This window comes from Peromyscus maniculatus, chromosome 2 (genome assembly GCF_049852395.1).
Source record: "Peromyscus maniculatus bairdii isolate BWxNUB_F1_BW_parent chromosome 2, HU_Pman_BW_mat_3.1, whole genome shotgun sequence".
Classification (NCBI taxonomy): domain Eukaryota; kingdom Metazoa; phylum Chordata; class Mammalia; order Rodentia; family Cricetidae; genus Peromyscus; species Peromyscus maniculatus.
Genome location: NC_134853.1, coordinates 47,342,007 through 47,357,893, shown reverse-complemented (window position 1 = coordinate 47,357,893; position 15,887 = coordinate 47,342,007). Strand labels below are relative to the sequence as shown.

The window sequence follows — 15,887 nt, the reverse complement described above, 5'->3', positions numbered from 1 at the left end:
GGTGGTCTTATAGAACACAGGCGGTTATTCCAATTGTTTTATATCTGTTGAGATTTGCTTTGTGGTTAAGTATGTGGTCAATTTTAGAGAAGGTTACTTGGGGTGCTGAGAAGAAGGTATATTCTTTTTTGTTAGGATGGAATATTCTGTAGATATCAATTAAGTCCATTTGAGACATAACATCAGTTAAGTCCTTTATTTGTTTCGATTTGGGAGATCTGTCCAGTGGTGAAAGTGGGGTGTTGAAGTCTCCCACTATTAATGTGTGGGTTTTTATATGTGATTTAAGCTTTAGTAATCTTTCTTTTACATATGTGTGTGCACTTGTGTTTGGGGCATAAATGTTCAGAACTGAAACTTCATCTTGGTGGATCTTTCCTGTGATGTGTATGTAATGCCCTTCTTGATCTCTTTTGATTGATTTTAGTTTGAAGTCTATTTTGTTGGATATTAGGATGGCTATACCCAGTTGCTTCTTAAGACCATTCAATTGGAAAGACTTTTCCCAGGCTTTTATTCTTAGGTAGTGTCTATCTTTGAATTTGAGGTGTGTTTCTTGTATGCAGCAGAAAGATGGGTCCTACTTTTGTATCCATTCTGTAAGCCTGTGTCTTTTTATAAGTGAATTAAGTCCATTGATATTAAAGGACATTAATGACTAGTGATTGTTCATTCCTGTTATTTTTTGGTGGTAGTGTGTATCTACTTCTCTTCTTTGGGGTTTATTGCTGTGGCATTATCTATTGCCTGCGTTTTTGAGGGTGTATCTTTCTTCCTTAGGTTGGAATTTTCCTTCTGGTGCTTTCTGTAGGGCTGGGTTTGTGGATAAGTATTGTTTGAATCTGGCTTTGTCTTGGAATGTCTTGTTCACTCCATCTATGATGATTGAAAGTTTTGCTGGGTATATTAGTCTAGGCTGGCATCCATGGTCTCTTAGTGTCTGCATTACACCTGTCCAGGTCCTTCTGGCTTTCAAAGTCTCCATTGAGAAATCAGGTGTTATTCTGGTGGGTTTGCCTTGATAAGTCACTTTGTGGTGGTAATCTAATTGTACTGAAATGTGATTTTGATTGTATGTTAATAAATAAAGTTGCCCAGGGGTCAGAGCTATTAGAGCCATAGCAAGAGTGTGGCGGTGGTGGCACACGCCTTTAATCCCATAGATCTCTGTGTGTTCAGGGATACAGCCAGCATTGGAAACATATGCCTTTAAGACCTAGGGGGCTGTACATTCAGACAGTGACAAGGCAGTCACGTGTTTGGGTTTACAACCAATGAGAAGGCAGAATGACTGGAAAATCGACTTACAGACAGGAAGTAGCTCTCTTTCGGGAAGCTGGGACACTGCAGGCGGAAGGGTGAGATTTTAGCTCTGAGCTCTGACCTCTCGGCTTTCTCTTTTACATTGTTTCTGTGTTTCTTATTTAATAAGATGGTTGGTTACATCAACATCACTTGACCTTTTTCCTTTGCTGCTCTTAATATTCTTTCTTTATTCTGTACATTTAGTTATTTAATTATTATGTGGTGAGGAGACTTTTTTTGGGGAGTCTAGTCTGTTTGATGTTCTATAGACTTCTTGTATCTTCATAGGCATTTCCTTGTTTAAGTTGGGAAAGTTTTCTTCTATGATCTTGTTGAATATATTTTCTGTGCCTTTGAGTTGCTATTCTTCTCCTTCCTCTATCCCTATTATTCATAGGGTTGGTCTTTTCATGGTGTCCCAGATTTCTTGGACATTTTGTGTTATAATTTTTTTGGCATTGATATTTTCTTTGACTGACGAATCCATTTCCTCCATTGTATCCTCTACATCAGGGATGCTCTCTTCCATTTCTTGTATTCTGTTGGTTATGCTTGCATCTGTGTTTTCTGTTTGTTTACTTACATTTTCTATTTCCAGCATTCCTTCTGTTTATGTCTTCTTCATTGTTTCTATTTCCCTTTTCAGGACTTGGACTGTTTCCCTTATCTGTTTCATTGCTTTTTCATGGTTTTCTTTCAGGGATTTATTGTTTTCTTCTGCTTTATTTGTCTTTTCCTCTAGCTTTTTTTTTATAATGTTCTTCCCATTTTTTTGTTTGACTTTTCATTTTCTTTATTGATTTTCTCCACTTTTTTGTTTATCTTTTCCTCAATTTCATTTTTGATTTCTTCTTAAAAGCCTCTAGCATCTTTATGATGTTATTCTTAAGGTTGCTTTCTTCTGCTTCTTTCACTTTGTGATGTTCAGGTCTTGCTGTTGGAAGAGGGGTAGGTTCTGGTGATGCTGTATTGCTCTTTATTTCGTTGTGTGTACTTCTGCCTTGATGTCTGCCCATTTCCTCGTGGATTTGTTTTTGGTCTTATCAGTGCTCGTGGTCCAGTCAGAGCTGTCAGATTCAGCGTTTCAGGAAGCCTCTCTTGGTCCAATGAGAGGTGGTAGATTCTGCTTCTAAAAGCCACTCTTGGTCTAATCAGGGCTGGCAGATTGCCTGTCTCCCGAGTTTACTCTTGGTCCAATGGTGGCTCTTTGTCCAATGAGAGCTCTCTCTTTCTCTGGGCCAGGTGGGAGCTCTCTGGTCTAGATGGGAGCTCTCTGGAACAGATGGGGGTTCTCTGGGTTAGATGGGAGCTCTCTGAGCTGGATGGGAGCTCTTTGGGCCAGATGGGAGCTCTGGGCTGGATGGGAGCTGGGGGCTGGTCTCCAATTCTCAGGAAGTAGGGCGGGGGGTCTTGGGTGGATGGGTGTGTGGGCAGGGTGTGTAGATTGCAGGGTCTGCCCAGGGATCTTGGAGAAGGGGAACCTTCCCGTGGGAGCCCCGCTCGATGTCTGGCAACTGGGGCCAAGTTGGGCGGGCCTTCCCCCGGGAATGGCTGGTGTCCAGGGATGGGACCTAGGGGCTGGCCTCCCTGGGTATAACCACAGACACTCACCTCTGGCCCGGATGGGAGCTCTGGGCCAGATGGGAGCTGGGGGGCTGGTCTCCCATTCTCAGGAAGTCCTAATGTTTTTTATATAATCACTTAGTGTTATTAACTTTGCTTTTAGCACTGCTTTCATTGTGTCCTGTAAGTTTGGGAATGCTGTGTATTCTTTTTCATTCAATTCTAGAAAGTCTTTGCCTTCTTTCAGAATTTTTATCTTGACCCATTTTTCATTCATAAAGAGTTGTTCAGTTTCCATGAGTTTGTAGGCTTTCTGTTCTTGTAGAAATTCAGCTTTAATACATGGAGGTCAGGTAGGAAGCAGGGAATTATTTCAGTTTTCTTGGATCTGTTGATACTTGCTTTGGGACTGAACATATGGTCAATTTGGGAAAAAGTTCCATGAGGTACAGAGAAGAAGACTTATTCTTTTGTGTTTTGGTGAAATGTTCTGTAGACATCTATTAGGTCCACTTGGTTTATAGCATCCATTAGCTCCAGCATTTCTCTGTTTAATTTTTTTTAAAGATTTATTTATTTATTATGTATACAACATGTATGACTGCAGGCCAGAAGAGGGCACCATATCTCATTACAGATGTTTGTGAGCCACCATGTGGTTGCTGGGAATTGAACTCAGGACCTCTGGAGGAGCAATTAGTGCTCTTAACCTCTGAGCGATCTTTCCAGCCCTCTCTGTTTAATTTTTGTCTAGATTGTGATGATATTTTATTTGTGCTGAAATGTGATATTTTATTTGTATGTTAATAAATAAAGTTTGCCTGGAGATCAGAGGACATAGATAGCCATCCATAAACAAAAGTTAGGCAGTGGTAGCACATGCCCTTAATCTGATCACATGGCAGGCAGAGCCTGTGTGTGTTCAAGGACACAGCCAAGTGTGGTGACACATGCTTCTAATCCCAGTGCCAACCATAGAGACCTGGAGGTCTGTATAGACAGGCAATGACGAGGAAATGAGGTGGCTGGGCTTAGAGCCAATGAGAAGGCAGAACTACAAGGCAATAAATGTTCAGGTTAGGCAGGAAGAAGCTGGTTCACTTGGGAAGCTACAGCGGTATGGTGAGCTAAGGTTAGTGGTGGCTATTCACTATTTCTCTGGTCTCTACAGCTGTCACCCCTGTATATGGCTCTGTGTTTCTTATTTAATAAGAGTCTTTAGAAATTTGTCTACACTAGATGACCTGTCTTTTGGCAAGAGTGGAGTACTGAGGGCTCCCACTATCTTGTGTGAACATCAATGAGTGATTTAAGATGTAAAAATGTTTCTTTTACAAACTTGGGTGCCCTTGTGCTTGGGACATAGATGTTAAGATTTTTAATGTGCTCTTGGTGGATTTTTCCTTTGATGAGTATGTAGTATCCTTCCCTATCTCCTCAAATTAGTTTTGGTTGGAAGTCTCTTTTGTCAGATATTAAAATGGCCACATGAGTCTGCTTCTTAAGTCCATTTTCTTAGAGTATATTTTTCTATCCTTTGGCATTGAGCTGATATCTCCTTGCTATTGTGTTGTGTTTCTTCAATGCAGTAGAAGGATGGATCCTGTTTTCACATCACTTTGTGTGTTTATTGGGGAATTGAGACCATCGATATTGAGAGATACAGTGACCAGTGATTGTTGTTTTCTGTTCTTTTGTTGTTGTTGTTGTGTGTAGTTTGCTTCCCCTCTTTTGATTTCCTGGTTTGAGATTACTTAGGTCATGTCTTTTCTTGGGTTTAGGTTAGCAAAATTTTCTCCTATGATTTTCTTAAAAATATTAACTATGCCTTTGACTTGAGTTTCTTCTCCTTCCTGTATTCATATTACTCTTGGATTTCCAGGATTTTTTTGGCCAGGATTTTTTGTGTTTATACATTTTCTTTTATCATGTTTTCAAGGCCTAGGAGTCTCTTCTATCTTTTGTATTCTGTTGGTGAGGCTTGCCTCTTTTTGAGTTCCTAGATTTTTCATTTGTAGATTTCCCTCAGTTTGGGTTTTCTTTACTATATTTTCAGGTCTTGATTTGTTTTCTTCATTTCCTTCCATTGTTTGTTTGTGTTTTAATAGATTTCTTTAAGGATTTATTCATTTCATTTTTAGGGGTCTCTATCATTTTTATAATGGCTATTTTAAGATCTTTGTTTTATGCTTCAGCTATGTTGTGATTCTCAGGGCCTGTTGTGGCACGGTTGCTGGACACTAGTGGAGACATATTGTCCTGCCTGTCATTGTACTTTTTTGCTGGGGGGGCGGGTCTAGACATCAGGGCTTGGGAAAAATTTCAATTCTAGGTGCTGTTATCTGGTATTGTCTTTGTTGTGTGGGTGTTTTGTCCCTTGATTTCTATTTTCTCTCTGGTTTTTAGGAGAGTGTGGTGGCTCTGTGTTGCCTGGTAGGAAATTCTTCTGGGGTCCTGATAGGTATGGTTCCAGGTAAAACATGTTTATGGTTATTGTGAGCTGACACTTTGGAATGGAGATGATCTTTGGGGTGCTGCTGCATGGGTTCATTGACTGAGGGGAAGCAGGGTGTTTCACTAGGATCTGTTCATTCTCCTAGGAATGGGGGCAGAGTGTGAGGAGAAGCCATAGCTGAAGGTCTTCTACAGAGCAGGGTCTGAGACTAGTAGATTGGCCTTAGAGGAATAGAAGGAGAGGTGAAGATCTGAGTGAGCCTACTTGCCTCCTGTCAGAGAAGCCTATGGGTTCCCAGGGAGTGCCTGTTGGAGTTTGGGACAGAGATACAGCAATAAATTGTGTTGGGAGAGGGACATTTGGACAGGAATGTATGTGGGGTCCACTGGAGATGTGCGTAGGGATGAAGGGAGGCTGCAGCAGACGATCTGCTGCAGAACTGCATCAGAGACCATGGGATTGGATCTGGAGGAATAGAAGGAGAGGTGAAGATCTGTATTCAGCCTACCTGTTTTCTAGGCAGGAGTGGCTGTGGGTTCCCAGGGAGGGCCTGATGGAGTTGAAGGCTGGGATAAAGACTAGGAAGAGAGAGGTTAGGAAAGGAAGATCTGTGTGATCTACTGGAGATGGGGGTAGTAGAGGGCGGGAGGCTGCAGAGATGGATCTGCTGCAGAGCTGGAGATGAGATTGGAGGAATGGATTTGGAGGAGCAGAGGGAGAGGTGAAGATCTGCAGTTAGCCTACCTGCTTCTCAGGCCAGTCAAAGAAGAAGCACTTATTACCCCAAACTTTCCATGTTCTCTGTGTTCCACCAACTTCCCAGCTTGAGGCCTGGCAGCCAATGCTGTTTTAATGCTTCATAGTTTTGATATTCCCAGGATGTCATATAATTGGATCTAGACAGAACACAATAGTTTTGATTAACTTCTTTTACTTAGAAATATACATTTAAAGTTCCTCTATGTCTCTTCATGGCTAATTTATTTTAAGGGCTGAAAACTATTCCATTTTCTGGATGTGCCCTAGTTTATCGTTTGTTTCTGGAGTTTCATGGCAAAAGCCCAGACTCTCAGAGGAGTCCCAATAAAATTAGCTCAGCCACTCATCCCAACAGGCCAATTAAAGAGACAAATAATAGTGAGAACAGAGAAAGATTTAATAAATGTGAGCATGTTGTGGATAAGGGATTCAGTGAATCTAAGTTCCTTTTTAAGTCATTTCTCTGAGCTTTAGCTTTCAGCAGAGAACTCAGAGTAGCAGCAGAGAGGAATGCCCAAAGAACCAGCCGTGGAGCTGTGAGGTTGGCTTGGTCATTACCTCAGCTCTTGTTCTGTGAGGTAGTGTGAAGAAGATAGTATATTTTTCAAGGGACTAACCAGGATTACCAGGTTGTTTGAGGATGATCTTTTGTTGGGGCAACCTGCCTACAAGGTTCTGGAATTCAGATGAGTGGAGAGTTAGGACGATGACTGGAGGCTGTCAGCCCCATTTGGGGAACAGGACTTTGTAAAAGCTGTCGGCGAGGAGATGCATCTTATTCTTGTCTTTGTGCCTTAAGCCTTGAAGAGGGACCAGCTAGGTTAGGTTTCATTGATAGTTTCAAACTCCTTGGTTAGCTTGCCTACTGCAGAAGTGAGCGGTTATCCATGCAAAGAACCACAGCTCTTGTCTCGTAGGAGATAAGAGATAGTTTATTATGAAGCCAAGTATGAGGGACAAAGGCTCAGTGAGACTGATTCAGATTTTCCCACATTCCAGGATCCAAGTCGTCACTGTTTCACAAAGTTTTTATACTTAACAGAACAAAGATAGTCCTAAGTCAAGGCTCTTTTTAAAATACGTTTGTGTAAGCATTAAGTAGGTGGTTATGCTGCAAAGTAAAGGATAACCAATCCACAGACCCCGAGAGGCTAGGTAAGAAGGAGGGCCCAAGAGGGGACACATGGATCTCCCAGGGAAGGGGAAATGGAGGAGATTTCCTGGTTGAATTGGGTTGTGTGGGCATGGGAACTTGAGGGATCGGGTTGGGGAGTTGGCAGGGGGAGAGGGCTGAGAAGGATGACTGGAAATGGGGGCTCTAGGCTTTACAGAGTCAAGCCTGATGCAAGGGAAACTTCTGAGAGTCTACAAGGGTGGCCCCAGCTAAGACTCCTGGCAGCAGTGGGTGCATAGCCTGAATGTGCTAGCCCCTGTGATCAGACTGGTGACTACCCTGTTTGGCGGAGAGCCTTCATCTGGTGACTGATGGAGACAGGCTTAGGGATGAGCTCAGGGAGTCCTACTGAGGAGAGGAAGGAGGGATTGTAAGAGGAGCATGGTCAGGGGCATAGCAAGAAAACCCACAGAAAGGCCAGCCAGGATCTTGGGAACTCACAGAGTATGAGCCAACAACCAGGGAGTCTGCATGGGACCTACCTAGGTCATCTGCATATATATGACATTTGTGTAGCTTGTTGTATTTGTGGGACTTCTGGCAATGGAAGCAGGCCTGTCCCTGGTGCTTTGGCTTGCCCTTGGGAACCTATTCCTCATATTGGATTGCTTTGACCAGTCTGAATACGGGGAGAGTTGTTTTGTCTTACAACAGCTTGATATGCTATGCTTTGCTGATGCCCATGGAAGGCAAACCCCTTTCTGAGTGAATATGGAGGAGGGATGGATTGAGGTCACAGGGTGAGGAGAGGAGGTTACAGAGGGAGTGGGATGGGAGGAGGGAAAGGGAGGTTGCAGTCAGGATGTAAAATAAATAAGTAAATTAATAAAAAAAGGAGAAAAAAAAGAAGGTGGTTATGGCTATGGCAAAGTTGAAGAAATCTCAGCTATAGATCTCAATACATTTGATGACACCCTTATCTTTTTGGGTCAGATTGTTAAAGCATGGGTTTTTTTTTTCTTTTTTCTTTTTTGGCGTTTTGTCTCTGTATTAATATCTGAGGATTTTATCTTTTTGCTTCCCTTATTATTCTTATCCAGCAGAGAATTTAGAGTATTAATTATGATTGTTTTACATTATTTTCCTGATAGTTAAAAAATCTGTGTCCTAACTGGCTATTGTTGAGTGTGCTGTGGCAGGAACATAGATGGGCTGTTTTTTGTCATTCTATGAGGATGTCACACTTTATTGAATACCAATGAATTGACAAGCAAAATTAGTTTTGTTGGCTCCCAACTTACCACCTAACCACAATTTATCTTAAAAAGTGTCACTATTGGCATTCACAAGTTCTTTTTTGTTAATGTTAATTACTGGTATTGGCTCTCAGATCACAAATTATATTTCACACATGAGTGTGTGGATGTGCATGGTACAGAATGACTACAGAAGGGTTAAAGAGGCCACATGTTGAAAGGTAACTTATGGGAGGCTGAGCTGAGAGCTGACACAGTTGCAGAGAGTCATTGCAGCTAATTAGTTATTAACAAGCATGGCAAAGCAATATTATGAAAACACCTTTTACATTCAAAGAGTCTGAAACATTTGCTGGGCCTCAATAATATACCTTGAGGTCACTTAAAATTGCTACCTTACTGTGTACTTAGCCTGTTCCTTTAACTGGCCTTCAGGAAAACAATGTAACAACCAAACTTAATTGTGTTGGATTTCCCATGTAATTGACTTTGGCCACTTAAGATGATGAATAACTCCAATCTTAATCATGTACTCTTCCATGTTCCTGACTCATGTAAGTGTATGTGTATGTTATGGTAATACATGCTGAAAACAGAAAATAGCTTATAAAACAAACATGTCAGAAAAAGCATGGATATAGGGTGATAAGTCTGTCTGCAGTGATTTTTGCAGTGCTGTTTGTTTTCTGGGTCAGTTGGAGTTAGTAAAGCTTCATCCCTAGTAAGACCCTGTTTTGAGAATTCTGTAAAGTGCCCCTTCTTCCTTCCCCATGTGGTGCTTTCTATATTGTTCAATAAATATAAGGCAAAAGCCCTTTGTGAGGGATACACAGACACAGATACAGATAAGGCAGCATTCATGTAGGCACAGGGACAAACATTCAGACTCATACAAAAGGCAGATTTCTGGTATTCAAGAAAACAACCATAAGCACAGATGACAGAAGACACAGGGAGAGAACATACAGATTGGAGCTCCCTCTTAGTAAAACTACTCCAAGGGCAATTTTTTTTTAAATTTTCTTTCCCTTAGTGGCATTGATACATTTTGGGTACTCTGGGGTTATCATTAATGTCTTTAACTGACACAAACAGATGCAGTTAGAAAATTGTAGAGACATGAGAATCAAGCATAGTCAAGTCAGCTTGAGGCCATGTGTAAGGCTATATCCAACAGTGGTAATGCAATGGTGCTACCTGCCAGTTACGCCGTGGGGACATTGCTGAACTGAAGGCCTAGAAATGGTAGGTAGTCATCTGCCTGCCATCCTGCAATGCATGCATTAGATGTCTGATGACAGGCATCCTGATGTACTTCCTATTCTATATCTCTCATTTCTGTGATCCAGGTGAGAGACTGAATCAATCTTGACCTGAAAGTGGAAATATAATGAATGAAGAAAACCCAAACTGGGGAAAATCTAGAAATGAAAAATTTAGGAACTTGAACAGGAGCCTCAGAGGAAGCTTCACCAATAGAATACAAAAGGTGGAAGAAAGAATCTCAGGGATTGAAGACACAGTAGAAGAAAGGGATAACTCAGTCAAAGAAAATGTTACATCTAAAAAACTTGTGGCATAAAACATCCAAGAAACCTGGAAAACAATGAAAAGACCAAATCTAAGAATAGTAAGACTACAGGAAGGAAAAAACTCAATCAAAGGCACAGTTAATATTTTTAACAAAATCACAGAAAAAATTTCCTTAACCCAAAGAAGGAGATGCCTGTCAAGGTACAAGAAGCACACAGAACACCAAATAGACTGGACCTGAAAAGAAAGTCTCCTTGACACATAATAGTCAGAACACTAAGCATGCAGAACAAAGAAAGAATATTAAAAGTTTCAAAGGGGAAAGGCCAAGTGATATATAAAGGCAGCCCTATTAGAATTGTATCTGACTTCTCAATGGATACTCTAAAAGCCTGGACAGATGTGGTGCAGACTCTAAGAGACCACAGATGCCAACACAGATTACTACACCCAGTAAAACTTTCAATCACCATAGCTGAGAAAATTAGTTCTATGAGAAAACCAAATTTAAGCAATAAATATTTATAAATCCAGCTCCAGAGAAGGTGCTAGAAGGAAAACTCCAACCCAAAAATGTTAACCTCACCCAAAAAAAGGAATTAATAATCTGTGAAAATCAAAAGAGGGGAAACATAAACACCCCCACATACATACACACATCCTAACACATCCACCACCACCACCACCACCACCACCACCACCACCACCACCACCACCACCACCACCACAATAACACCACCAACAACAACAAGAAGATAACAGAATCTAATCAAATATTTATATGTATAATTCAGCTATCATTTGGCTTAAAAGCGCATATTGGGAAATGTTATCATTTTTACTGTTTTCTACAGGGAAAATATTTTACTATTGAAAATAACCCTGGACTTTTGAATTATAACATGTTTTTATGTTCAAGCTATCTATGTATTATTTCTCCTGCAGTTGTACATAAAATGTTATACATTAAAAAAAAAAGAAAATAACAGGAATCAACAAACACTACTCATTGATATTTCCCAATAAAAATACAAAGACTGACAGAATGGATTGTGAAAACAGGATCCATCTTTCTACTGCATCCAAGAAACACCCCACAGTATCACCTCAGGTGTAAGGATGGAAAAAGATATTATAAGAAAATGGACCCAAGAATCAGGCTGATGTAGCCATTTTATTATCTGACAAAATAAACTTCAATCCAAAACTAATCTGAAGAGATAGGGAAGTACACTACATACTCATCAAAGGAAAAATCCTCTAATAGCACATTAAAATTCCTAACATATATTTGCTAAACACAAAGGCACTCAAGTTTGTAAAAACAAAACAAATCAAAACAAAAAACAACCAAAACCCACTACTACAGTTTAGATAACATATCAACCCTCATACAATGATAGCCTTCAGTACCCCACTCTTGCTAATAGACAGGTTGTTTAGACAGAAAATAAACAGAGAAATGCTGGAGCAAACAGATGTTATAAACCAAATGGACCTAACAGATATTTACAGAACATTTTACCAAAACACAAAAGAATTCTCAGCACTTCATGGAACTTTCTCCAACAATGATCATTTGCTTCAATACAAAGCAATCAACAGATGCAAGAAAACTGAAATAACACCCTGCATCCCATCTGACCACCACATATTAAAGCTGTATATCAACAGAAACAGAAAGCTTACAAACTCATGGAAACTGAGCAGCTATCTAGTTTATGAAAAATGGGTCAAGACAGAAATTCAGAAAAAATTGAAGACTTTCTAGAATTGAATGAAAATAAATACATAACATAGCTAAACTTATGGTACACAATGAAGGAAGTTCTAAGAGGCAAGTTCATAGCCCTATGGTCCTACATTAAAAAGATTGGAAAGATCTCATACTAGTAAAGTCACAGCTTACCTTAAAGCTCTGGAACAAAAAGGAAAAAAGTCACACCCCAAAGGAATGGACAGCAAGAAATAAACTTCAAGCTGAAATCAGTAAAATAGAAACAAACAAAATTTACAAACAATCAATGAAACAAAGAGTTGGTTCTTTGAGGAAATCAATGAGATTGAGGAACCCTATCCAAATTAACTAAAAGGTAGAGAGAGAATATCCAAATTAAACAAAATTGTAAATGAAAAGGGAGAAATAACAATAGCCACAGGAAATTCAGGGAATCATAAGAACATACTGATAAAAATGGACAGCTGCATGTAGAAGAATCCAAATGGATTCATACTCATTACCCTGCACAAAATTAAGTGCAACTGGATCAAAGACCTTAACATAAAACTAGATAAACTGAACCTCATATAAGAAAAGTGGGGAATAGTTTTGAACTCATTGGCACAGGAAAAGACTTTCTGAACAGAACACCTTATCACAGGTACTAAGAACAACAATGGGACCTCATGAAACTGAAAAACTTCTGTATAGCAAAGGATGTCATCATTTGGACAAAGCTGCAGCCTACAGAATGGGAAAAGATTTTTACCATGTACATATCTGATAGAGGACTAATAGCCAAAAATATATATCAATTCATATAAACTAGATATCAAGGAAACAAACAACCACTTAAAAAGTGGGTCACGACAAGGCAAGGCAAACATTCATTCATTGCTGGTGGAGTGCAAGCTTTATAGTCACTATGAGAATCAGTGTGGTGGTTCCTCAGGAAGATAGGAATTGACTTACCTCAAGACCCAGCTGTCTCTGTCTCTTTGGCATATAACTGATGGACACTTCATCCTGTCACAAAGACACCCTCTGGACCATGTTCATTGCTGCTCTATTCATAATAGCCAGAAATAAGACACAATCTATATATGCCTCAAGAGAGGAATGGGTAAATAAAATATGGTACATTAAGCCTTGGAATATCACTCAGATATTAAAAAGTTCACAGATAAATAAACAGAACTGGAAAAAAGATCATCCTGAGTGAGATAACAGAAAGACAAATATGATATTTTTGCTTTTATGTGGATATTAGCTGTTACATCAATGATAACCTAGCTACATCCATAGAACCACAGTAGTTAAGTATGTACAGAATAAGGGAATGGGGGAGGCAGATAGATCTCCCTAGGAAAAGGAAATAGGAAAAACAATTATAGATAGATAAAGGGAGCACTGGAATGGGAAGACCAAGTGGAGAGGAGGAGGCACAAGGGAGAGAATGCAGGGAGAGACAGCTAAAATTTAGGGCCATTGGAGCAGTGTTATGAAAAAATCTAATAAAGAAGAAGCTTCAATACATATTACATATAACATATTCAATATATAATACAGTAGAAGTTTCTTGTCTCATAATGTACTGTCAAGAGAGGTTTGCTCTCACTAGAGTCTCCTTGAAATACACCCATCATTGCTGATGGGTTCTACAGTACAGCTTATTGTTGGCTTTTACATCTAGCAGGAAGCTGCTAGTTGCACTTTCCCAGATGGCATTTTCTCTTCAGGTGTGTGCGTGCATGCGTGTGTGTGTGTGTGTGTGTGTGTGTGTGTGTGTGTGTGTGTGTTGTGGGGCAGTAGTTCTGAGACCTTAGCTCACTGAACAGTCTAAGAGTGATGGTGTATATGTTCTATACAACTTTCACCACAAAAACAGTGAGAGATAGTTTATTCTGGACCCAAATATGAGTGACCATGGCCTGGGGATAGAGGTTTAGGTTACCCCAAATTTCATGTTCCAATGATGTAGCAATCTCATATGCTTTCTATAGTAACACAACAAAGAAAATCAGTCACTTTTACAATACATTAGTGGGTACATCAGATAGGTGAATTAGATCAAAATAGAGAGATCTCAGCTATAGGCCTCAGATGCTATTTGATAGCATTCTTAGTCCTTTGATTAGTGGAGAATAGGGCTTTGTTAAGATAATACATGCTAAAGGTTTTTATCTGTTTATCAGGATGCTGGGTCTAGCTAGTCACAGGATGCTAGGTCAGACACAGAGGGGATCAAGACTTGGCTCTTCAGCAGGCTAAAGATCACTTGAGATAATTAATATTTAGGCTCTGGAATTACACATTCCAATCTTTCATTGAAGTTTTAATTGGTCAATCAGCTTTTGCAAACACAGCTTCTTTTCAGGAATTCTCACACATACAGACCTCTAACATCTAACTTTACTATCTACAATCTTTTTATTTGCTGAATATTATTTGATACACCTAGACATTACAACATGTCCAAATAGGAACATGAACTGTCACTTTCCTGCTAAGTTTGTTTCTTAAGTTTACTGCTGGTTAAATAATAAAATTAAGCACCAGACTAAGTATAGTCTTTCTGTACGAGCTAATCATTACACCCACGGGAGCAGTCCACCATGCACAATCAATGTAACTCCAAGGTGGTGCTTTGAGAGAATTCATGATCTACTGTGATCTTTTTATTTGAGGAGATTCCTACCCTGCTTCTTTGTCACTATTCCCAACATTGGTACTGCCTACATTTATTCCATCGAGACTTTCTTAGTGCCGCAGGTCTCTTCTGTTTGAACAAAATCAGAGACATGTGGGCCTAGTGTCTCTTTCTTTCTTCGGTCACATATTTCTTGTTTAGAATATATGGATTACCTTCATTGATTTCCTTCTGATATATTTAATTCTTAAAGATTATGGGTTAGTATGGATATACTCCTAAGAAGATACTTAGAGGAAGGGAACTAGAAAAAGAGATAGTAAGTATACTCAAGAGGGCCTTGCATATTATAAAGTGCATTTGCAAATTATTTGAGAATCATGATTAAATTGTTGATTCACTTAACTATTCACATGTACAGCTTACAGATGGGCAGTGTGTGTTTTATTCTCATCTCAACCTTGTTAGGACAGCGTGTGAGTGGTACCGTGACTGCAAATTGCAGTGCAACTAAGACAAAAATCAAACTATCAGTAGGAATACTGTTCTCCAGCTTCCCTAACTAAGGGAAGCTCTGATGATGACTGTTACATATAAGGAGGAATGGGACAAGTTAGTGAGGAGGGAAAAGATTAACATTAAATTCATTATCTTAGTTGTGAGACCAGAAGCTGATAAAGCAGAAGGAATGGGGGAGGGGTAATTGTTCAAGCCAGGGAATACATATTAACATCTTTTTTTTTTTTTTTTTTTTTTTGGTTTTTCGAGACAGGGTTTCTCTGTGTAGCTTTGCGCCTTTCCTGGAGCTCACTTGGTAGCCCAGGCTGGCCTCGAACTCACAGAGATCCGCCTGGCTCTGCCTCCCGAGTGCTGGGATTAAAGGCGTGCGCCACCAACGCCCGGCAATATTAACATCTTTTATATGACTTTTCAAAACCAAACAGCACAAAGATTGTTTTTAAAGCTTTCATGTGCATACCAGTGTTAATGGGTGTAATTTGTTCCTTTGAGCTTTATCAAATTCAAACTGTATCTCTCAGAGAAGATATAAAAAAACTGAACAAAACAAAAAACCTTTTCCTTCCTGATAAATCTCCATATATCTCTCCAAATGTAGCCTACGTTTCCTTTGAGAAGAAAATCATTCTTTGAAGAGAAAATTTTTCTCAACTTGGCATTTAAATTGCCTTTTAGTTTGATGGTGTCAAGTATCCAAGATTATCTCGTCTTTCTATTTCACTCCAAGAAATAAGACATTTGGTTACCCTACACTCTATGGTCACTGCTAACTTTATATCAGTTACTTCCACATCTGTGGACAGATGTTAATGCTGTGTTCAGGTTCATAGCCCACCACAGACCCAAAGAAAAACTGGGACATCAAAATTGATAAAGGCAAACAGGTTTATCACAGTTTGGCCAGATGGAAGTGATCTCTTAATCTCCGTTTCTCCCATTTCTTGTAGTTACATAATAACACACAGACAAGATGAAACAAACGCCAATGAAGTAGATCCAGTAGCAGGAGAATT

The 15,887-nt window shown here is 39.7% G+C and overlaps 1 long non-coding RNA gene across 3 annotated transcripts in view; it reads right to left on the bottom strand.

The window, feature by feature from the left end:
• The window catches only part of LOC107401457 (uncharacterized), an 80,437-nt gene that overhangs the window by 11,600 nt on the left and 52,950 nt on the right, over positions 1–15,887 (bottom strand). For all 3 annotated transcript variants that reach the window (XR_006069309.2, XR_006069312.2, XR_013049032.1), the window contains one exon: positions 6,068–6,219. This is a non-coding gene — a long non-coding RNA (uncharacterized LOC107401457). The remainder of the gene's footprint in view (positions 1–6,067; positions 6,220–15,887) is intronic.